Source organism: Melanostigma gelatinosum (assembly GCF_949748355.1).
Source record: "Melanostigma gelatinosum genome assembly, chromosome: 19".
NCBI classification, from domain to species: domain Eukaryota; kingdom Metazoa; phylum Chordata; class Actinopteri; order Perciformes; family Zoarcidae; genus Melanostigma; species Melanostigma gelatinosum.
Window position 1 is genome coordinate 1,424,280 of NC_136652.1, and position 26,097 is coordinate 1,450,376.

Genomic DNA, 26,097 nt, shown 5'->3' on the forward strand with positions numbered 1-26,097 from the left:
TAATAAAATTATAATAATCATAAATTATATAAATTGTCAATATTTGTGTTTTTGAACTGTGGAATGTACCCAGTAATGTGTGTAAAGTATGATATCTGTGCAAAATATATGCTTTTCCTGCTCGTCTGTGTGCTCTCTGCTCGTGCTCTCTGTCTGTGTGCACGACACTCTGAGAACGCGCGGCTTGGGGGGCCTAATTGTTTTGGCCCAAAAGAGACGGGTCTATGAAGCAGTTTAGCCAATTGCTGATTCAAGATATAAATGAGTGACATACAATTTAGCCAATCAGCACCCTCAAATAGATTCAGCTTGGGGCCAGAACGATCAGGCCCCCCTCGCTGCGCGTTCTCGTCAGGAGAAGTCTCGACACGCGAGCGCCAGCGCGAGCACTCCTCCTCCAAGACCCGTTTGAGAGGAGAACTTTGGCGGAGATTCTGCAGCCAAAGAGCTGATATCAGATCAGCCTGATCTTACAATCAGACAGCAGACTCGCGGGAAAGGGAAGCAGTACATGCGAAGCTTCTGTACTAGCTGTACACCAGACAGGTTTGGCTAGCTGGATGACGTCATGCTAATCATTTATTTAGCTTTTTAAAACAACGGGGACGGATCCAGCACGGACAGTTACGGGAGTGAGGGATGAGGAGGTAAGGAAACATGAGAACACCAGGGTAGGGAGTGAGGGATGAGGAGGTAAGGAAACATGAGAACACCAGGACACACATGAGAACTCTGTCAAGCTACATATTAGACAAAGTGAACATCTTTTCTTCTACATAGTTGTCCTCAGTCTCATCTGCTTAACTTGGTCATGGAGGCATCAACATGTAATAGAGATGTTAAATTAACAGTGAAAACTCATTATAGCTTAATTTAACATCAGTATTCATAATTACACTTCATGTTTACTTCTCCTGATCTTTACCTCCTACAACAAGGTCCATAGGGGCATCTCAATAAATGAACATGTTATATTATGTTATATAAGTGTTATTTACTGATTGTTTTGTGTTGGAATACATGTTAAATATTTAACTGCCAAGTAATAATGCGTGTTTGATACTTACATTTTTTTTGCATTAAATCATACTGGGATGTTTGCTGAAATTGATAGGATGGCCCTACCTAGAACATTTTCCACCAGCCGCCACTGGTTAAAGTTGTAAGACATGGACAACTCCCAGACAGGACAACTCCGTTGCAGTGACCCATCAATCACCATGTAGCCCCGCCCTAAAGCATCCCCTGCTTTATGGTCTATTTGACTTTAAATGGACCATAATTTACAAAATGAACATCATGCTGTATTGAAGAAGACTTGAAACTAGAGATTGAGTTGAGGGACGCACCCATATCCATGTCGAATATCGACTCAAATACTAACTCAAATAGCTGGATCGGATATCGGTGAAATTGAGGCCAATCTTTTAAAATATATTCTTTGTTTAAATATGTATGCTTTGCTCTAAACTGCTCTAATCTGAAAGAGCAGTGTGTAGAATTCAAGATACAGATTGCAACCAACTGAATACCCATTCGTTCACCCCTCCCTTTTCAGGCCTATGGGAAAATATCAGGTAACGTAAAAACATGAATGGCCAACTCCAGAGCCAGTGTTGTGTTTATCCTTTCTGGGCTACTGTAGAAACATCGGTGTGAAACATGGCAGAAGAAGAGGCCCTCCTCTCTATTTAGAAATGAAGGGCTCATTGTCAGCTAACTAAAATATAACCATTCTTAGTTTCAGGTGATTATACACTAATGACAACATAAAATCCTAAATGCAGCTCCTCCAAGTTTTGACCAATTTGTTGCTGCATTTAAAAGGTTTACAGTTGAATCGTAATAGCTGTTCATTGTCAAGCTGTACAGCATGCTGTAAATTAGCCGTTAGCAGGTGGCTAGCTTGTTAAGATGAATACCTTCGTTTTTAAAAGAGGAAGAGCGGTCCCAAAATTCAAATAGTCAATGAAGCCTACATTGTGGGTCCTGCAGGCGGACTGGAGCCAAGTGTGGAGGCTGAGGACTCTGCTGACAGAAACTCTTCGCGGTACTGATATAAAGAGCGGTATGGAGCGTTGAGTCCTGATACGAGATGAGTGGCTGGCGTAGGGATCTCAGGTGACCCGGGCCTGGCCTGTGGGTCCCGCGTGGCGGCAGCTGGGATGGTGTAGGAAGCTAGGAGTTCCTAGCCAGAGGAGGGAAGTTGTGGAGGGCAAGAATGTCATATTTATTCTCCAGCTGGACATTGAAGCTATGGGGTAGTAGAGGGATGTCTCAGTCTCCGGCTGCTGCGAGCACGGACCAGGGACCAGGGCTTGCAATGGGATGGAGTAGAGCTGACCTGGTATGCTGCAGCCACTGCCAAGGACAAGGGCAGGCTACAGCGTACCAGACCGTGATGGAGGAGCAGATGATGGACTCAATGATGGCTGTGCAGAAGTGTACCATCATTGTCTTTGGCAGGTTGAATTTCTTCAACTGCCTCAGGAAGTACATCCTCTGCTGAGCCTTCCTGATGATAGAGCTGATGTTCAGCTCCCACTTGAGGTCCTGGGATATGATGGAGCCCAGGAAGCGGAAGGACTCCACCGCGTCGATGGGGGAGTCACACAGGGTGATAGGGGCGGGTGGGGCTACGTTCTTCCTGAAATCCACAACCATCTCCACTGTCTTTAGGGCTAAGTTGTTCAAACCGCACCAGGTCACCAGATGGTCATTCTCCCACCTGTAGGCGGACTCATCCCCATCAGAGATGAGTCCAATGAGGGTGGTGTCATCCGTGAACTTCAGGAGCTTGACGGACTGGTGACTGGAGGTGCAGCTGTTGGTGTACAGGGAGAAGAGGGGAAAGAACGCAGCCTTGGGGGGAACCAGTGCTGATGGTCCGGGAGGCTGAGATGTGTTTTCCCAGCTTGACGTGCTGCTTCCTGTCACAGACAGGAAGTCTGTGATCCACTTGCAGGTGGAGTCGGGCACGTGCAGCTGGGAGAGCTTGTCATGCAGCAAAGATGGGATGATGGTGTTAAAGGCAGAGCTGAAGTCCACAAACAGGATCCTGGGGTAGGCTCCTTGGGAGTCCAGATGCTGGAGGATGAAATGAAGTGCCAAGTTGACTGCGTCGTCTACAGGGGGACACTGGGATGGGCCCCTGCTGGTTTGGGGAAGGGGGACCTGGTGGTCTGGGGCTGGTTGATGGAGCTGTGGGGGGTGGAGTCAGGGCTGTCCCTATCCCTGTAGGTCTATCAAAGCGACAGTATAACTTGTTCAGCTCGTCTGCCAGGCGGAGGTCATTCATGGAGTGGGGGGTTTTGGGCTTGTAGTTGGTGATCTGTCTGAGGCCTCTCCAGACAGAAGCAGAGTCACTTGTTGAGAGCTGGTGTTGCAGTTTCTCAGAGTACAGTCGTTTAGCATCTCTCACTGCCTTGCTAAACCTGTATTTTGCCTCTGTACAAGTTCTTGTCCCCACTCCTAAATGCCTGATCATTGTGCAGCCTTAGCTGTCTTGAGTTCTGCTGTAAACCAGGGTTTGTCGTTGTTGTAACTCACCCTGGTCCTTGATGGAACACAGCTGTCCTCACAGAAGCTGATGTATGAAGTCACAGCCTCTGTGTACTCATCCAGACTGTTGGTAGCAGTCCTGAAAACATCCCAGTCTGTACAGTCCAAGCACACCCGAAGATCCTCCATAGCTTCACTGGTCCACTGCTTGAATTTCCTCACCACAGGTTTACATAGCTTGAGTTTCTGCCTGTATGCAGGATTCAGATGGCCCAGATAGTCAGAGAGTCCCAGTGCAGCACGAGGGACGGCGTGATAGGCCCCGCTGATTGTGGTGTCACAGTGGTCCAGAATGTTCTCCTCTCTGGTTGGGCATTGAATAGACTGTCTGTATTTGGGGAGTTCATGGCTGAGGTTACCATTGTTAAAGTCACCAAGGACAATAACTAAAGAGTCCGGGTTGGTCCGCTCCACACACAGTATCTGGTCGGCGAGCGTCCGCTCTACCTCCTGTACTTTGCCCTGCGGCGGAATGTAAACACCGACCAGTATGAATGAAGCAAACTCACGGGGGAGTAAAAGGGTTTGCAGTTTATGATAGAAAGATCGTTACACCAGCCACTGTTGGTATAACAACGGATTCCTCCACCCTTCGATTTGCCGGAAAGCTCCATGTCGCTGTCCGCTCTGAACAGCTGGAAGCCAGCCAGCTGGAGCGCAGAGTCGGGTATCGATCCACAGAGTCAGGTCTCAGTAAAACACAAAACGAAGGATGAAGAAAAGTCTCTGTCTCTCCCCACTAGTAGCTGAAGTTCGTCCAGTTTGTTGCATAGTGAGTGGACGTTGGACAGAAATATGCCCGGCAGCGGTATCCGAAATCCGTGTGTGCGAAGACGCACCAGTGCTTCGGCCCGTTTCCCTCTCCTACGGCATTTCACTGCATGAGTTAAGGTGAGAGCACCTTTGACGAGAATGTCCAGTAATTCCACAGAAGTTAACAGACAAGTTGGAAGTAAGTCCGCTGGAGTTGTACCCCTGATGTTTATGAGCTCTCTCTGGTGAAAGAGCTCAGAGTATCGCAGCATAAAACTGAATTAACGACAAAATCAACACAAAACAATGCGCAATCTTGATGTAACGTGTCAGAGGGACACTCAAAGCATTCAAGGTTTAAGCTGCAAAATGACCCAATTGCTCCACGGAGGAAATCCTAACTAGCTTCTGATGATGAACCCACAGAAAATATTCATCAACACCAGTTCCCCCCAGCTCTAGCGTATGAGCATCCTTTAGCTAAAACACTTCATAGCATTGGCTTACAGTTTAACAGCATTCGTTCACTCTCACCACTTCGATCGACCTTGCATCCAGACCCAGCAGGTCAGAAAGCAGCTGAGAAAGCACTCTCATGGGAAGTCGTCTTCGCTTTAGACCCAACAGCGGGAGCAACACGTACTGATATTCTCATGTAGTGTTATATTGAATTCTGTTTTATTCAGATTCTGTTTTTGATCTAGTTTCTCTTTGCTTCCTTCATCCCCTCCATCGCGGCCCCCCCCCCCTCCCCTTTATCTTGGTTCCTCATCTTTCCTTTCTGTGATGATGATGGTTCGTGTATGTTTCCTGATGCACAAACACTCTTCACGGTTCCCCTAAACAATTCAGCACTCATGGAAATCTTAAATATTGCATGTTGAAGCCCTCTGGGTGCTGTTGATGGCGTATTGTTGTAGATTGGTATATATGAGAGGTGGTCAGCTGGAGAGGAGAGAGTGTGCTCGGGTCTAAATAAATGAAAAACTGAGCTACAGATAATCAGTGAATGTTCTAACTGTGCATAGAGACAATGTTGATAGCTAACAGAGGATAACGCAGTTACAGAGCAATTTCATCTATGAATCCACGTCAATCAACTTGGTCAACTGATAAGTCCTGAAAATTCAACAAAAAGTGAGATGTTCGTAATTTTCCTCATGAATATTTTGGAACCTTTGCAGAGTCAAATGGTATTCATCAAGTCATATTTAATTCATCACTGTGTAATGTTTTTCAGCCGAACACTGCCCTTCGTATGAAAAGCCTTTAGCTGTGCAAATGTGGCCTTGGTTCTGCAGTCCACCTCCACCAGATGAAAGCAGCAGCCGAAGGGAATCCTGTTTACTCCATCTTTATCTCTACCGCTTGCCACGTACGGATGCGACTGGATTCATGCAAAGTATCTTTTCACACACCTCTGACCGAAGAAAGACGGGAAGAGAGATATTTGGCATGAAAGGCTTTATCTCTGTTTGTGACTATGGTAAGAATGCTGCTGCTCCTGTGCTGAGTTGCTTTGTGGCCTTATGTTTGAAGTTAGACAACCGTCGTCATTACCTGAGAATGTGGATGTAACAGTGCAAACCTTGTCCTGTATGTCACATTCTGTATGAAACAAGTAAATAGGATTCGGTGACCTTTGAACTTTTAGTGTGCACTACCACAATGACTACTGCCTTGGCCTGTCGTCAAGCTGTGACAGCAGACCTTGGACATGCAACAAATATTTTATCCCCCCCCTCCTCCTGTGCTGTTGCTCTCTTGCCTTTCATCCAACTCTTCCGGAATATCTCGAATCCTTCCATTTATCCCCAACACCACCTGCCCCTCCCTCCGACAACCTCTGGCCTCATTATGGGGCGCTAGCGAGCACAGTGGTGCATGTCCACAAACTTAAAGCATCAAACAGCTTCATAATAGCAAAAGACAAAAGAGGAGGGAAAATGAGAGTGAGTGAACAAGCAAAACGGAGGAAGGTCTAGAGCAGTGGTTCTCAACTGGTCTGGCTGCGGGACCCACCATCACCCCTTAATGACAAGCCGGGACCCACTACCCAAATTATATATATATATATATATATATATATATATATATATATATATATATATATATATATATATATATATATATATATATATATGTATATAATTTGGGTATATCTATATTCAAGACGTCAAGTAGTAGTAACGTCTCTGTGTAGTAAACAACTGTCAAATCAAATAAAGAAAGTACACATCAATTATATTTTAACAAATATTATTCTCATTTTTCAAATTTAACTGGATGGATTAGAAAGACATGAATACATGTTCTTCTCATTTCAAGTAAAATAACGGCTGAATTAAAAAATAAATTACGTAATGAAATTCAATTTAGAAAAAATATTTTTCACTGAATTACGCTGCAGCTTTAAACTCAGTCCATTCAGGGTGAAGTGAAAAATCCACAATATTATTTTTTTCTCATCTTCCAAAAAGAGAAATTAGTGTTTGAAGAATTCACCTCTATGAGTCTGTCCAGTCTAATGACTCTGGTCTCTCTGGACATTTCTCTCTTTTGGAGATCGTCCTATGATTTTGGACTTTCACAACTCACACTTCAACAGTCCTGCTCTGCTCTCTGTATCCTCGTCTCTCCCCTGTGTGTCACGGTGCGTGTACATCTCACTCAAGTCAGGAAACTTGTCAGAATACTCATATTTGATTGGCTGAGCTTCATCACGTGATGTGATTCACAACGCATTGGTCGGCGTTTTTCCTGCACCACTGAACAAGTGCCGTAAATGCTGGAATAATTCCGCTGCATAAAAAAAAAAGCCCTTCAAAATAAAATCACAACTTTTTTATTTATTTCTTTTGTCAGGCAAAGGCCCGCGACCCACTGAAAACAGGTCCGCGACCCACTTTTGGGTCGCGACCCACCAGTTGAGAATCACTGGTCTAGAGGAAGGTCTACTGGGGCTGCCTCTGTGCAACAAGCCCCGGGGATAGACCTATTTCCTCCCATTAAAGACAATTTGCTGTGATCCAATATTTGAAAGGTACTGCAGGAAAAGCACATCTAATGTATTAGAGCTCAGCTTTCTGGTAAAATATATTTTGCAGTGTTTTAGAACAAATCACAAGAAGTTAAAGGCAATGTAACAGGTGAGTTTCTGTTTGAAATAAAAAGGGTAATGGGAGGTTGGTTACACAAACCCAATGTATTTGGTTTCGAGAGGTGAAATTGCCTGTCCACAAACAGACTGTGAACAATGTGCCTCAGGTACAGAGGTTACATTCTCTATTTAAAATCTCCCAGAAGAAAAAACTTGTCACTGAAATGTTTTTTGATTGGGTAGACTATAGAAGGGTAGCAGGCATATTTTGTCAAAGACAAACTGAACTACAAAGATTTGCTAATCACATCAACAATGGCGTCCCATTAAGCCATGACAGTGTGACAGTGAACCAGCATGCACTTTACCAGGACCCTGAAATGAAACAAGCTCAATGGAATTCAATCATCATTAATCTTATTATTTAAACCTGTGACTTGTAAAAAATGTCTTCCATTGAAAAAATGTATCGGTGTCTCACAACAAGCGACACAACTTTGTATGGAGCAGAAGAGAGACTGAAGGAGAAGGAAGTCAGCGGGACTAAAGGTTGTGTTGTGCTTAAACGGACGGCCACATTCTGATGGGGTGGAAAGCCTGGAGATCTGAGACATTAACTGTTGCAATGAGATACTGGTGCACAATGTGATACCATTGGTATTTCCTGGAAGTCATTCATGTTGTATTCATTTATACACTTAAAAAAACAGAAGTTATTGTGTAAAAATGGATAATTTACTGTCATTAGCGCAACCAAATGCAGCTGCACAAGTAAAAACATGACAAACAACAAAACAAAGCCAGTAGTAGATTAATGTAGTGCATTTCTTTTTACTTAAATGAGGAGGAATGCCAACAGCAGCAACAAAACAAATCTCTGGGCAATATGGCCGACATCTTTACGTTGAGATGAGACATCATCAAACACTGATCTTTAACTTTGACTATGTTTGAGCACCAAGCATCTTTGATGTAAAAACAGAGTCCACTTCCTCTCGTCCCACTGGGGTCATGTGCTCTCTTGCGTTCCGCCCGTCAACATGATCCTGGATACCACGATGGAGCCAGGTCTCTGTAAAGATGTGGACACAACAGTCATCAACCACCTGGGCAGTGGAGTAGTCTTAGGTCTTAGCTAGGATAGCTACTTTCAGTGGCGTTTGGTCCGGCAGGTCTGGCTTGGTGGGCGGCTATCGTCTCTAGACCCACGAATGCATTTAATCCCCACGCTTCTTTCTCTGATGTTGATGAGTGCATTCTGTCATGTGCCATAAGTGCTCCAGTAATAATGTTTACCATTTCCAACATCTCAGTTTAGCATTTGCTAATTAGCACTAATCGTTCGTCTTGTAGGTATTTGGTCATAAACCAAAGTTATTACGAGTTATTGAATATCTAGGCAGTTTCTCCAAGAGTCAAGATATTTGACCCTGTACCAAAGTGGTGGAGCACCATCCATGTGTTATACAGTAAATAAAATATATATCTAGACCATACTCATATATAAATGTATATGCTTATACACAGAGAATACTGTAAGCATAAATTATCTCGAAGAGATCTGAGGAATACTGAACTGACCAGTTATCAGATCCATCTGTATTAAACATGTGTTCCTTAAATGACGTTCCAGCCATCTTGAGAAGGCCCCAAGCTTTCTCTTTCCCTTTGTTTTGTTGATCAGCAGCTCACTACTGTTTTTGGTGTGCTTTACTTCATAGTCGGATACACTTTACATAACCAGCGGCTCAACACACTACCCAGCCATCAACACAGAGACACAGAGATACCAAAGGCAAGCATCCAGATGAGCAGCTGGCATGCCAGTCATCCACACAGACATCCAGCCAGACAGGCAGGCTTCCATTATGATCTGGGCTGTGACTGCTGATTGCTCGCCACTGCTGCCTGTGTCAGGATTAGCCATTGTGGCCAGAGCAGAGTGGATGGGCTCAGAGCCCGAGATGATGCTGAAAACCACCTCTGTAAGCAGCAAGGGGCTGGAGTGTATTCACTGCGGACTGAAAAAACATTTACGGTAGATATGCACCGACGTCCAGGCTGGCACATGACCACAAGGCAGGCACTTGAAATCACACATACTCACACACACACACACACACCCAAACAGAAAAAGACTTTCAACACTGCATGTATGCAAGTGTGCACAAGCACATACACACACACACACATGAGCAAACAATTGAGAAACTACAGAGGAAAACAAACAGTCTGCTCTCTGTGTTCCTTCTCTCTCAGTCCATCTCCTCCCTCCTTCCCTCAGAAAAGTGGCAGGCCGGCAGCAGTGCTGGACTCACGCCCTGTCAGAGTGGTCAGCAGTAACAGGATTAGCTGGGTGAGAGGGCATGACGACAAGCCCGTTTGCTGCCGCGCACCGTCATTATTGAAATACATTACACACTCAAAATGGAGCTGCTGGAGCCAAACTGCTGTCGACTTAATTACTCCAAGCGCACTTTGTGGCCGCGGCACATTTTGATAATTTCTTTTCCCCTTCTCACCCGGCGCCTTCTGCCCACTGGTTTGAGAGATGTACAAAAACATGGCACCCTTGGTGGAGCTCAATGTCCATTCCTTATGCACCATTCAACCCCTCATTTCCACATCTCGCACTTCTTTTTTCTGGTCGTTTCATTTTTATTTTTTATGTGTCTAGTTGTGTTTCATGATACACTTCTGTTCAGTTATAATTATGTGTATGTGTTGGACTGTGGGTTGGAAACAAAATGCAACACAACACCAAAACAAATGTTAAAAAGAATAGGAGTCAGACAGCCAACTCTACCTCTGCTTACACAGACACACACCTGGAGACCCAACAGAGATCCCTTGGTGCAGCCATTTTTAAAAAGCTCCTGCTGCTTTTTAGCTTACACCATGATGCACTTTTCCTCAGCTCCTATCAAGTTCAATTAGCTCCAAGATCAAACTTATGACGAGTAAACTGTTGCGCTGGCAGCTGCACACAGACCTCCTCCTGGTTGGCTGCTTCCTACACTTAACTTTCTCAGCAGCTATGAATTATGTATAGGCCAGCGGCGGGCCGTCAGGGCCTGCAAGGCCTTCTCTGGCCTGAACAGAATCACAAGCTATATATATTTTAAAAAAATAAATAAAAAATCTATTTTATAATTTAATATTTTTTCTTAAATGCACTACATGTATTATAATTTATCAAAATATGTTTCCCATTATCTTATTTTCTCAGCTACTGTCTTCCTCAGTTGCTCTCAGATCTCACCTCTATGTGTGTCTATGCCAGACGCCTGCAGACTCGGCTCTGCCGCAAGTGCAGATTAAAGTACATGCGGACGATATTGTTGATTGTCATAGTGTTCAACCAATCAGATCTTTAGTTTGACATGTTGGGCGTATTCTTTGACGTGTCAGCGCCTGCTAGGCGGCCTATAATGACGTCAGCGTTACATGCCGCTCAGTGTTCATCTGTAGCTTTCCCGCTAGGTGCAGAGTGTGCTGTGATTGGTCAGTGAGCATCGTGAAACAAAACTTAACAGCCAGCAGAGGCTGATGGGTAGTGAATCACATCACGTGATGCAGTTTAGCCAATCAAAATGCATTCTGACTGAGTTGAGCTGCATCATGATAGAGAGTGCTGAGCCGAGGAAAGACACTGCAGAGCAGTACGTTCAACGTTCAACTTGTGAAAGTAAAATCCTATGTAATCTCTTTGGGTCACGGCTTGTCATTAAGGAATGACGGTGGATCTCACAGCCAGACCAGCTGAGAACATTATATTTTCCTGAATTTATGCTTTTGCATTCTCGAAATGCTCGACTCGTACCGAACGGTTTAATACGAAGACGTACATAGTTACAGCCTTAAAAATGAGCTGTGGCGCCACAATGTGATGTATATATCAGGTGGTATTTCAGCTGCAGGACCAGCAGTGAAGGCCCAGGTATAAAATGCACGGCCCGCCACTGGTATAGACTCATATTCTGCTGCAGCTTGTAGGCTAGAACTGCATCTGTGGCCACCCGTGACCAATGAGGCTCTTGATTGGTTAAAGAGTATGTCAAAGTCCCCAGGGGTGAGAGGTCATAAAGGTTTAAGTCCAGGTAGATAATATTACCAATAGATGTTAGCCACAGGCGAGATGCGAGTCCTCAGGGAGGACTGGGAAATAGGAGAGTTGACAGCCTTGCAGAGAAGGAAAACAGGGAGAAATAAAGATGGAGAGTGAGGGAAAGGAAGGGGAAATAGAACAAGACGAAGAAAGAAAATAAACGACGATAAGGAAGTAACAGATTGTCCTTAGTGCAGTCACGCAAGCATGAATTAAAATGCCAACTCTGTGCAGGAGAAACACCAGGGGGTGCACACAGGGCCGGGCATGATCGCTGCTGACAAACACACCTGCAAACATATTTGCACGAACACATGAAGGGAAGTTGTCAAGTTACGTTAGCTGTATGGTGCTTCATTTCCATTGCGTAGATAGACTACATATATGGTTATTACCCCCTAGAACGAATATAGCTGTAAAACATTAACATGATGTGACGTTCTTTCAAACATTGCACAATTTCCTCTCTGTGTTTTCCTCAGTGCAAAGGAAACGCTTCTAAACTTGCAACACCTGCATGCAACACTTTCCCACTGGAACTAATAAATGATATTTGGCCGGGCAAAGTTTGGCGTCTGAGTATTAAGTAGCCGAGGAAACACAAAGACGGAATCCCCTCTCTGTCCCATAAGGCAGCACAGTGGGGCACATATGATAAGGTAGAGTTATCTCATTATAAGAAGTGCATTTTTCTACTTTAGAAGTCTCGCTGGATGAGATAAATGATATTACCTGTGGTAACCAGGGAAATTTGATTATTTTCTTAGTGTGCTGCAGTACAGATGGCACAGGAGTCTTGACTTCCAATTGTGTATTCAATTCAATCAACGCTCAAGTGGTGGATTACAAGATTGATATATATATATACATATATTTTTACTTTGTTTTTGCTTGCAGCTGATACTGGACAGTGACACAGTGCAGGTGTTGAGAATCAAACCATATAAGCTTGCCTGTGATACTCCGACACTGCATTGTATTTAATCAAGCCTCAACCAGCTTTTTTCTCTTCATCTTTGCACTCTTTTGGCAGTGGATCACGGTGGAGTCATGCACCAGTTAAAGTCAAACAGATTTAACAGGTTCACAAGGCCAACCAAAAATGTGTGACTTGCAAGTAAGCGACAAGAAACCATGAGTGTGAGGTGCAAACGAGGCCCAGGGGAAGCACTGACTGTGCCTCTGCCCATTGCTTTAAGTTGGAATCAAGAACGAATATGTAAATAGCTCTGTGAACACTTGGGTATAAAATATGTGAGATTAAATGGGTAGCACTTTATAATCACTACACACTATGAAGCATTAGTTAAGTATGAGTAAGCACTTAATTCATCCTTTATAAAGCAGTGTTCCTACATTAACACTCATTAATATACAATTTACAACAGTTATAAATGTTTTATTCTTGATTAATAAGCTCGTCTATGATGTGTTTCATGATTATATTTTCATACTTTATGAATGATGGATTCCCCATTTGTAAATTAAGTATTATATATATTACAAACCAGTTATTAAGGAGTTGTAGATGATTAATAACATATTTTATAAAGTGTTAGTAAATGATTAAGAACATATTTAGATGTACATTATTCATGCATTTATATATATATATATATATATATATATATATATAATGATTTAGATATGCACTAATGGTTAGGGACTATGTTAATATATGCTTTATAAACACATTTTATTGCAATTCATGGTCAATTCATGATTAATTCAGGTAGTTACTACTCATTAGTAAAGTGTTTTGTATGCCCTCATTTAAAGTGATGACTATTTATGCCTTATAAAGCATTTATTATTGACCTTGAAAGGCCATCAGTGTCTCAAAACCCATCATTTTTCACCAGAAAAGGCAAATAGACACAGCACAAAGTGATCAAGAACATATCAATATTCATTGCAAGATGCAAACAATATACTGTTAAATACAAACCTCAACCATTCATTCATGTAAAAAACAAACAAACAAAGAGATTCTCCTTCAGGAGAACATGGCTGGATACAAAACATTTGTAAATATATGACTGGAGCTAACCAGGAGCGTTGCATATTAGTTTACATTTACTTATTTAATTATTAATTTCATACATTTACAAATGTGGAATCCATAATTTGTAAAGTATGAAAACACAATCATGAAACACATAATATACGAGCTTATTAATCAAGAATAAAACATTTATAACTGTTATGCATTCCATACTAATGAGTGTTAATGTAGGAACAATGCTTTATAAATAATGAATTAAGTATTTACTCATAATGAACTAATGCTTCATAGTGTGTAATTATTATGAAGTGTTACCATTAAATGCATACGGGATGTGAGGAAAACACTCACACAAGGAGGGGAGAAGGAACCGATAAAAAAGAAGCTTAAAAACAGACGGAGACCCTTGAGTAACATATGTTTCACCCTATCTGCTTGAGACCATTTTAAATGGTTTTGATAGCATTAGGGAGGCCTGTATGTGCATTGATTTCTTCGTTCAGGGGAAGAAAAAAAGCTGCTCGAAAACTCCAGACATCAGCAGGAAATGAGCAATGAGGATGAGGAGAGATGATTGCTCCATAGTTTCCATCGTATAAAAGCTGTGTTGTTGTTTCTATAGGGTCAGGTGGTGTGTCTGACTGCGCAGAGACAAGAGCAATAAATGGCTGTTTGACTGTGACATGCAAGTTAATGTGATGAAAAAACAAGAGGTCTACACTCTGCTTTTCCTGACAAGATTGAAACGGCTCAGTAGATATATGCAGTGGCGGCTGGTGGAAAATTTTCTAGGTAGGGCCATCCTTTCAATTTCAGCAAACATCCCAGTATGATTTAATGCAAAATTAAAGTATCAAACTCGCATTATTACTTGGCAGTTAAATATTTAACATTTATTCCAACACGAAAAAAAGCAGTAAATAACACTTATATAATATAATATAATATAACATGTTCATTTATTGAGATGCCCCTATGGACCTTGTTATAGGAGGTAAAGATCAGGAGAAGTAAACATGAAGTGTAATTATGAATACTGATGTTAAATTAAGCTATGATGAGTTTTCACTGTTAATTTAACATCTCTATTACAAGTTGATGCCTCCATGACCAAGTTAAGCAGATGAGACTGAGGACAACTATGTAGAAGAAAAGATGTTCACTTTGCCTAATATGTAGCTTGACAGAGTTCTCATGTGTGTCCTGGTGTTCTCATGTTTCCTTACCTCCTCATCCCTCACTCCCTACCCTGGTGTTCTCATGTTTCCTTACCTCCTCATCCCTCACTCCCGTAGCTGTCCGTGCTGGATCCGTCCCCGTTGTTTTAAAAAGCTAAATAAGTTATTAGCATGACGTCATCCAGCTAGCCAAACCTGTCTGGTGTACAGCTAGTACAGAAGCTGTGCATGTACTGCTTCCCTTTCCAGCTAGTCTGCTGTGTGATTGTGAGGTCAGGCTGATCTGGGATCAGCTCTTTGGCTGCAGAATCTCCGCCAAAGTTCTCCTCTCAAACGGAGCTACTGCTCGTGACGCGGGCGCTCGCCTGTAGCGACTTCTCCTGACGAGAACATGTGAGATGAGAACTAGAAAACGAGCCCTGGCGAGAGTCACGGGCACTCGCAGCCGTGGGCCAGATGAGAATGGCCCTCCCGGAAGTCTTTTTTAGGGCGCTGATTGGCTAAATTGTAAGTCACTCATTTATTTCTTTAATCAGTGATTGGCTAAGCTGCTTATTAGACCCGTCTTCCTTGGGCCAAATCGATCTGGCCCCAGCACGTGCACGAGCAGTAGAGACTTGCACGGGGACAGCTGAGAGGTGCACTAGCAGAGAGGACAAGCAGGAAAAGCATTTATTTTGCGCAGATATCCTATTTTACAAATATTACTGGGTATATTACATAGCTCAAAAACACAAATATTTACAATTTGTATGATTTATTAATATTATTTAAAAAAAAAAATTAATAATATTATAATTTGGTTTTTTTTGTGGCTCAAGGTGGGTGGGGCCAGGCCCTGTGGCCCTCTATTGGCCGGTTGCCACTGGATATATATGTATTTGCAGTGTGGCTGCAACCATTGCTTACTATTTAAAATCGAAGTGGTTTATTTCCCCATTGAGATGAATAATACTTAAAGCTAAAGATTTTTAAATAATAACAATGTGATGTCTTCTCCATGTTAGAAGTTTGTTACATTTGTCATTGCTCTTGTTAGGGGCTCATGACACATTATAGCATCTTTCATAACTGCTTACATTAATAAAGGTGATTGGTAAGGTTTCACGTGACTGCACTAACAATGAATGTAGAATCACAGCTTTGTGACAGAAAGTCTACCAGTGTCACATGGCAGTGAAGGTGCACCCTCTCAGTAAACCCGTATGCAGAAGGTGATGTTGTGCCCACAGGTTTAATTAATGCTTTGATTTGGTCTAATGCTCTGGACTGGAGAGTGACAGTCAAGTGTTCACTAAAATGAAATAAAACAGCATTCCTCATGCATCACCATGTTAACAAGTAAGCATCACAGCACTCTGTGCTCCTATGGTTCATTGAACATGTTGTAGACCTTGTCAAAATAGGAGAGAGCTAAAAAAAACGTGCATGTTTTTTGAACATTGTGAGATGCCAGATGCTGCTTCGGTTGTTTTTCACTCTAAAATGGGCAACTGTTGACCTGACACTCATTGTCTTATGCCCCCCCCCACCTATTTGGATGAGGCCATTTTTGTGTAGATGGCCTATGTACATGTGTGTATCTCTGGAACGAGCACCACTCTAATTTCCACCTGATGATTGCTTTCTTCAATCAGGCAAGATCCAAACTAACTGGGAAGGGGTGTCATAATAGCAACATAAGGGTTACCAGCCTCCCGGGTAAGGCTTATGCCAGGGTGCTGGAAAGGAGGCTCCGATCGTTTGTCGAACCTCAGATTCAAATGGAGCAATGCGGATTCCGTCCCGGCCGTGGAACAGTGGACCAGCTCTTTACCCTTACAAAACTACTCGAGGGGTCCTGGGAGTTTGCCCAACCAGTCTACATGTGCTTTGTGGACTTAGAAAAGGCTTTCGACTGGGTCCCTCTGAGGTTTTTGTGGGGGGTGCTGCGGGAGTACGGGGTGCCGGACCCGTTGCAACGGGCCATCCGGTCTCTGTACAACTGCAGTAGGAGCTGTGTCCGCATTCTCGGCAATAAGTCAGACACGTTCCCGGTGGGTGTTGGCCTCCGCCAGGGCTGCCCTTTGTCACCAGTCCTGTTCGTGACAAGATATCTAGGCGCAGCCGGGGGGTGGAGAACGTCAGGTTTGGGGGTCTCGGGATCGCCTCTCTGCTGTTTGCAGATGATGTGGTCCTGTTTGCCTCCTCGGATCGTGACCTCCAGCATTCACTGGGGCGGTTTGCAGCCGAGTGTGAAGCGGCAGGTATGAGAGTTAGCACCTCCAAATCTGAGGCCAGGGTGCTCTGCCGGAAACCGGCGGATTGCTCCCTCCAGGTGGGGACGGAGTGCCTACTGCAAGTGAAGGAGTTCAAGTATCTCGGGGTCTTGTTCACGAGTGAGGGTAAGATGGAGCGGGAGATCGACAGGCGGATCGGTGCGGCTGCAGCCGTAAAGCAGGCGCTGCAGCTAAATTCTTGGTGAAGACGAATTTGCCGGTCGGTTTACGTTCCAGTCCTCACCTATGGTCACGAACTCTGGGTCGTGACCGAAAGAACGAGGTTGCGGCCGAAATGAGTTTCCTCCGTAGGGTGGCCGGGCTCAGCCTTAGAGATAAGGTAAGGAGCTCGGACATCAGGAGGGAACTTGGAGTTCAGACGCTATAGAGGACACCAATGGTGAGGTGTCCATCAGCCAGTTCTCCCCGTTATTATATCCTAAAGCTTCCAATGCCTTTTCTCTCAACTTACATAAGCACAGCCTTTTTGAACTATAGGGAGAAACTCTTTATTTGAAGTATATACTGTGGTGTTCAGACACATCCAACAGAGATGGTCTTTATTATTATTATTCAGTGCGGCTTTGTAGCACAAAGGCAGTAAAACTGCCTGTGCCAAAGCACACTGTATATTATCCATCGGGCTTCATCATACTAATTGTAGGAGCCAAATTGAATGTGATGTTAAATATTCATTTGTATTTACATGTTTAACTGTAATCACATCTGTTTCTACCTTGAATGTTACAAGGATGTCGTTATAATTTGTTATAGAAAGAAATACACGTAAGTGACAGATAACTGGCCCTTTAAGGACACTGTGACAGTTACTGACGGTCTTGAGTAATATCTGGGGCAGTATGGAGCCGCACAGTTTTCCGACCGTGTTTGGGACCGTGTTTGGGATCGTGTTATAAAACGTGTTAAAGGGAACGATCTACGTGGATAAGTATAGTAGGTCGAAGTAATCAGCATACTTTTAGGAGAAAGGAAGTTGATTGACTGACTTGTATGACGGAAATGGATCAATAAAACACGTATTGCTTTTCATCTACGAGCGGCGTCGGTGTGAGATATGTGCAAAAGACAAGAAACACGCGTCAACTAAAGGTTTACTTACTGCTAAAGATTTGGACGCTACATAAGTCGGAAAACTTGCTCCTCACGGAAAGGAAAGGATTATCGATGACGAGGAAATTACGACGCGAGGTGCCAGGCTACCGTTTTGGATGGACTCCGGTAAGCATGTGCGAATAAGCTAGCTTGCTTGGTGCTGGTCATGGTGGAGTGTTATGCTGGTAGCGTAACTCTAGGAGCTGTCAATCAAGTTCACGTGGATAAGGTGCATTAACAGTATTACTGCGACGCAAAAGGAACCCGATTGAAACGCTATTATGGAAGAAGAAGAGTTTGTCATAGGGAAAAGGCAAGTGATAATGACAGAGAAGGCTGTAGATGAAAGAAGGAATAAGCTAATACAGCAAAGACGGAGTAAGCTAGCTCAGCTAACGAGCAAAACCAGGGAAATAGAGCGACTACGGGAGGAGGATCCTGATGTTAGCACTATAAAACGAAAACTGAGAGTTGACTATGAAGGGTTACTCAGAGACTTTGAAGAGAGGAACTATGCTCTGAAACAGTTCCTTACTGAGGAGGAATACATGAATGATCAGCTTTGTTGGTTTGAACCTAAAGCACATGAGGCCAACGTTTTCATTGCTAAAACTGAAAGATGGATAGAGTTGTTTGATGAACGTGCTGAGCAAGCAAAGCTATGTGATGATGAAATCAAGCCCTCGGATAGCATATCCACGATACTGTCTACCACGAGTAGAAAGAGTAAGAAACATGGATCAGAAAGTGGGAGTTCTGTGTCATCCACAGCATTATCTATTCGCCTTAAAGCAGAGGTGGAAAGAGCTACATTGCTGGCTAAGGTCGCCACATTAAAACGAAAACAAGAATTGGAAAGACAGGAAGCTGAATTAAAGGCAAAAAGAGAGGAGTTGGAGTTGAACATTGCTTTAGCAACTTCAGATGCTAAGCTTAAAGTGTTGGAAGATTTTGGCATTGGACGCATGTCGATAGTCCATTCAACGCCAGGAATAAACGATGTCAGAGAAAACTTAGCATCAAGAGAAGGGCACGAGCATCGCAGCCATGTGGAAACTGGTCCAGTTCATCTTCCTAACCCACAGCCAAGCGATTATGGTCGTTCAGTGCAGCCACCCAGGAACGCTGAAATCAGTGGCAATGTTGTGGCGACATTGTGCAGTGTTATGCAGCAGCAAGCCAACATCTCAGAGCTAATGATGAAGCAGCAAAAAGGATCAACTTTGCCGCCGTTGGACATTCCCACCTTTAAAGGAGACCTGCTCGATTACCATCTGTTCATAAGGGCCTTCGAGCATGGAGTAGAGGACCGTACTGATAATGCCAGGGATAGGCTCTACTATATGGAGCAGTTTACTAGCGGTCAGCCCCGAGAGCTAATTAGAAGCTGCCTCCACATGGATCCTGAGAGAGGATACAACAAAGCCAAGCAGCTTCTCAAGGAACAGTTCGGAAATGAGCACAAACTTGCCGTGGCCTACATTGATAAAGCCTTAAATTGGGCTCCCATCAAACCTGAGGACGGTGAGTCTTTAAACGCCTACTCACTTTTCCTTACTGGATGTTGCAATGCCATGATGAACATTAGCTACCTCGAAGAAATGAACAATGCTGCCAACATGAAAGCCGTTGTCACAAAGCTACCTTACAAGTTGAGAGAAAGATGGAGGGGAATCGCATGTGACATTCAGGAACGGCAGGACAGGAAAGTCAACTTTAAAGACCTTGATGACTTTATCCGTAGACAAGCCAAAATCGCTACGCATCCAATATTTGGCGATATAAGGGATAGCCAATCAGCTAAGTCAGCTACAAAGGTGCATGCAGAGGCAAAGACACATGATTGGAGAAGCAAGAAAACATTCACTACAAGCGCAATGCACATAGACCACAAGGTTAAAGACTTTGAACCAAGCATGCAAAGGGGTCCCACCGACATTGTGGCAACAAACTCATGCATGTTTTGTAAAGGACAACACAGCATAGACTCATGTAAAATGATGAGAGGGAAGCCACACAAAGAAAAAATTGAATATTTGCGTCGCAAAGGACTGTGTTTCAGCTGTTTAAGGCATGGACATATGAGCAGGAGCTGCAGTGAAAGGCTTTGCTGCCAGGTGTGTTCTTTAACACATCCCACACTCCTGCATATGAAAAGACGAGACGATGCAACTGAACAGGAAAGCAAAGCTACCGACAATACAGAGAGAAGTGGTGGTCTTCCAGTCACTAGTGCAATGGTATGTGCTGGAAATAAGCTATGTGGAGTCACTGGGGCCGGCGAAGAAGAGTGCATACTCTCAATAGTTCCTGTCCGAGTCAAAACAACAAAAGGAAACAAAACAGTGGAAACGTATGCTTTCCTTGATCCAGGAAGCACGGACTGCTTCTGCACAGAAAAGTTAATGAACCAACTTAAAGTCAGTGGAAGGAGAACAAGCATCTTACTGAGAACGATGGGCGATGAAAGACCTGTTGACACTTACGAGGTGTCCGGCATAGAAGTCAGTGATCTGTCTGAGGACAACTTCATTGAGCTCCCAAATGCCTTCAGTAGAAAAAACATTCCTGTAAACAAAGAGAACATTCCACGTCAAGAGGATTTGAAAGGATGGTCTCACCTTAAAGATGTGAGCATTCCTGTAATCAATGCAGATGTCGGATTGCTCATCGGAGCTAATGCGCACAAGGCCATGGAGCCATGGCAGGTTGTGAACAGTGTCAACAACGGACCCTACGCCACAAGAACTAGGCTAGGATGGACTGTAAATGGACCATTAAGAGGAAGTAGTGCTCACCAGCAGGGAAAACAATGCAAGGTTTCATCAAACCGCATCTCAGTAACAAGACTTGATGACCTGTGGCAGCAGCAATTTAAGGTGGATTTCCCTGAGAGGGAAAAAGATGAACAGGTCGAGATGTCCAGAGATGATCATTGCTTCATGGACATGGTCACCAGATCAGCAAAGCTTCTGGATGGGCATTACAGCTTGTGTCTACCACTAAAGAACCGGATGGTCAACATGCCAAACAACCGTAAAGTAGCTGAGCAAAGAGCACTTAACCTACGGAGGAAGTTCAACAGAAATCCAAGCTATCAACTAGAGTACACTGCCTTCATGACTGACCTCATGGAAAAAGGTTATGCTGAGCAACTATCAGACGATGAGCTTCAAGGCAATGTGGATAAAGTCTGGTATATACCCCATCACGGTGTATACCATCCTGTGAAGCAGAAGTTAAGGGTGGTGTTCGACTGTGGTGCATCATACCAAGGCATGTCATTGAACGAACAACTTCTACAGGGACCAGACTTAACCAGCAGTCTTGTAGGTGTCATAATACGATTCAGACAAGAACCGGTGGCACTTATGGCAGATGTGGAGTCGATGTTCCACCAAGTCAAGGTGACAGAAGAGGATTCTGACCTTCTTAGGTTCCTGTGGTGGCCTGGGGGAGACCTCACGAAAGGTTTGGTGGAACACAAAATGGTGGTGCACATATTTGGCGCTACTTCTTCACCTAGCTGCGCCAGTTTTGCCCTGAGGAAGTGTGCTGAGGATCATAGGGAAGAATTTGATCCAGAAGTGGCCGACACAGTGCTTCATAACTTTTATGTGGATGATTGTCTCAAGTCTGTGGCGACAGAAGAGAAGGCAGTTGTGCTGTGTCAGGATCTAAGAGCAATCTGTTCCAAGGGAGGTTTCCGTCTCACAAAATGGGTCAGTAACAGCCGTAAAGTCCTAAGCCAAATTCCATGTGGTGAGTTGGCCAAAGAGGTGAAGAACTTGGATCTCGAACAAGACAAACTCCCAATTGAGAGAGCCCTAGGAGCACACTGGTGTGTTGAGTCAGATACCTTTCAGTTTAAGATTACTGTCAAAGACTATCCTTTTACCAGAAGAGGCCTCCTTTCAGTTGTTAGTTCAATCTATGACCCCTTAGGAGTTCTCGCACCAGTGGTGTTGCCAGCAAAGAAAATCCTCCAGGAACTGAGTCGGATGAAAATGAGCTGGGATGACGACTTACCAGAAAAGGTTAAACAACAGTGGACAGATTGGTTGACAAAACTTCCCAATCTAAAGGACTTCAAAGTCAACCGGTGCATCAAGCCACCAGGATTTGGAAATCCTACTTACGCACAGTTGCACCACTTTGCGGATGCAAGTGAGGAAGCTTACGGCACGGCTAGCTACTTACTGTTGCGGAACGAGAGAAATCAAGTTCACTGCACATTCATGATGGGGAAGGCCAGAGTGGCGCCTTTAAAGCAACCTACCATTCCACGGATGGAGCTGACGGCAGCAACAGTTGCTGTGAAAATGGACACGCTGCTGAGAAAAGAGCTACAGTTGGAGCTATCAGATTCTGTATTTTGGACCGATAGCACTGCTGTGGTCGGATATCTTCAAAATGAAACCACTAGATTCCGTACGTTTGTGGCTAATCGGATCTTTGCTATCTTGAAAGGTTCAACCACAGATCAATGGAGATACGTGAACACTGCCACGAATATAGCAGATTGTGCATCAAGAGGACAAAGCGTGGAGGCTTTCATGAAAAACGACACATGGATCTCTGGTCCAGCCTTCCTCAAAGGACCAACAGAAGAGTGGCCTAAAAACCCTGAAGGCTGCAGGATTACGTCAAATGATCCCGAGATAAAGAAAGTAAAAGCAAACCTTGTGAACGTGGATGAGGACAGAAACACAATCAGCCAACTGATGAACCATTTCTCCTCATGGACAAAGCTAAGATACACAGTGGCGTGGCTCCTGAAGTTCAAAACCTTACTGTTGACTTTCTCACAGAAGAGAAAACAGCTTTATGCAGCCTTCCGTCAATCCGACTTGGATAAGAGTCAACAGGTTCAACAAGTGAACACAGCCATGAAGAAATTCAAAGCAGGATTAAAAGGATCTTCCTGCTCAGTTGAGGATCTTGCAAGGTCTGAGCTGGAAATCGTCAGACTCTGTCAAATGGCAACATTTTCTGAGGAGATTTCATCTCTGAGCAAAGGGCAAAATGTAAAACAGAGCAGTCATTTGCTTAAGCTAAACCCCGTGCTTCAGGATGGAGTCTTGCGTGTTGGAGGAAGACTCAGTCGAGCTGATTTGCCAGAAGAATGTAAGCAACCCGCCATCTTGCCCAAAGACCACCATGTTACCAACATACTCCTTCGCAAGATTCACGAGGATATTGGGCACGCTGGAAGGAACCACATGCTTTCTAAAGTGCGCCAAAAGTATTGGATTCCCAGTGCCATCACAGCTATTAGGAAAATCATCTCAAAATGTGTCACCTGTCGCCGACTGCATGGGTCCACAGGACAGCAACAAATGGCAGACCTTCCTCAGGATAGAGTGTTTCCTGATGATCCACCCTTTTCCAGAGTTGGTGTTGACTATTTTGGACCATTCGAGGTACAACGAGGAAGAAGCTTGGTTAAGATATATGGAGTAATCTTTACTTGCCTAGTCATCCGGGCAGTGCACCTTGAAGTTGCTTCTTCCTTGGATACCAATTCATGTATCAACGCTATACGTCGATTCATTGCCAGGAGAGGACAAGTGATGGAGATCCGCTCAGATAACGGGACAAACTTCGTTGGGACGGAACGTGAGCTGAGAACAGCTATTGATGAAATTAATCACTCAAAGGTTCAAGGTTATCTTCATCAACGTGGAATCAAATGGACCTTTAACCCTCCGACAGGCTCTCACCATGGGGGAGTTTGGGAAAGGCTCATCAGATCAGTGAGAAAGGCTCTAAATTCTACAATTAAGGAACAAGTTCTGGATGAGGAAAGTCTTCAGACTGTACTTTGTGAAGTGGAGGCAATAATCAACAGCCGACCAATCACAAGAGCATCTAATGATGTGAACGATTTAGAAGCCTTGACACCAAATCATCTCTTACTGATGAAGGCTAAACCAGCATTACCACCTGGACTATTCGACCATGATGACCTCTACACTCGGCGGAGATGGAAACACGTCCAATATATGGCCGATATATTTTGGAAACGTTGGACCAGAGAGTACTTGCCACAGCTCCAGGAACGGCAAAGATGGTCAAAGGCATCGAGAAACTTCACTCTGGGAGACATCGTTCTTTTAGTGGATGACTCTGCTCCAAGAAACTCTTGGGTCATGGGGAAGGTCATTAAGGCACTTCCAGACCACAAAGGACTTGTTCGTCAGGTCTGCATAAAGACGAAGACTAGTGTTTTACACAGGCCCATTACAAAGCTGTGTCTGCTTTTGGAAGACGAACAGTGCTAAAGACTGAGCAACAGTGAGGAGTCTATCTGCCTCCGGCTCTTATATCGTTATTTTGTGAGAATGTTCCTCTACAGTACATGGCTCTCTTACTTTAAGTTAGATAATTGTTTCAAATGTTAAATCTTGAGAACAATTAGGGGCCGGTGTGTAGGAGCCAAATTGAATGTGATGTTAAATATTCATTTGTATTTACATGTTTAACTGTAATCACATCTGTTTCTACCTTGAATGTTACAAGGATGTCGTTATAATTTGTTATAGAAAGAAATACACGTAAGTGACAGATAACTGGCCCTTTAAGGACACTGTGACAGTTACTGACGGTCTTGAGTAATATCTGGGGCAGTATGGAGCCGCACAGTTTTCCGACCGTGTTTGGGACCGTGTTTGGGATCGTGTTATAAAACGTGTTAAAGGGAACGATCTACGTGGATAAGTATAGTAGGTCGAAGTAATCAGCATACTTTTAGGAGAAAGGAAGTTGATTGACTGACTTGTATGACGGAAATGGATCAATAAAACACGTATTGCTTTTCATCTACGAGCGGCGTCGGTGTGAGATATGTGCAAAAGACAAGAAACACGCGTCAACTAAAGGTTTACTTACTGCTAAAGATTTGGACGCTACACTAATCTTTATCCAAAAGTTGGATGTGCTTCTCCTCACACAGCGTTGCCAACAGCGGCGTGAAAAATGCATCAAAACGTGCGGCCTGATCAGGAATAGTGCGCTATCTATTTTTCGGAGACATTCGCCCAGCGGTTTCCCCGAAAATCCCAAAAAATTGAGCAAAATTTCTCCATTCACTTGAATGGGGTTTCGGCGTGAAGAGAGCTAAAAAAAACACTTAACTTTGGGCCCATATTGACGAGGCATAGTTTAGTGTAGAAACATGATTCAAAGTTTAAAACGTAGACAAAACGCTGGACTTTATTGAGCCACAGGGACATTTTGATAGCTAGAACAGTTGTCATGAAGTCACAGATTAAGTTTCAGGAACATTTTGGGTCTGTTTCAGATTTTATAATGGGTGTGTTTTGCACGGCTCGTTAAGAGCTAGAGTGAGAGCATAACTGTCAGAGTGGAGCGGAGTAGGAAAATATTCTGTGATCTTTCCAAACAAATTGCTCCAGCTCCCACAATTTTTACTCTTTATACACCACAGAGCGACATGAACTGCAACCAACTGCTCCATTAGACTCCATGTTAAACCTGACCACTCATTTCTCAAAGAAAGCAGACTACCAGTTTTGTATATTGCTCTGGAGCTCAAACTTTTAACACCACAAACATAAAAACCACATTACTGCGTTTGCCAGAGTCTTATCTCTCTCACGGTATCCATATTTTGGCACTCAGACTCCTGCTAATTTGTTAAAAGGAGTTAGGGGTTTTGTTCAAAATCACTGTTTGCTGTAATGTTTCTTAATCAGTCTGCCTCTAACACCAGGTGCGTCCTCTCCATGGCAACCAGTTACACACACGCACGCAGGCTCTCTCTCTCTCTCTACACACACACACATGACATGGAGATATTCAGTCAAAGGCATTGTTAGACCTCCTGTCTGCCTGTCTCTCACTCTTCCACTCACTCAGTCCATCTAACTGTCTGTCTGCCTGTCTCACTCACTCACTCTCTCTGTGTCTCTGTCTATCATACAGTCATTTAGGTCTTAGATATTTTAGAGGACTCTTCCCCTCTCACCCCCCCAACCCCCCCATTTCAAACTAAAAGC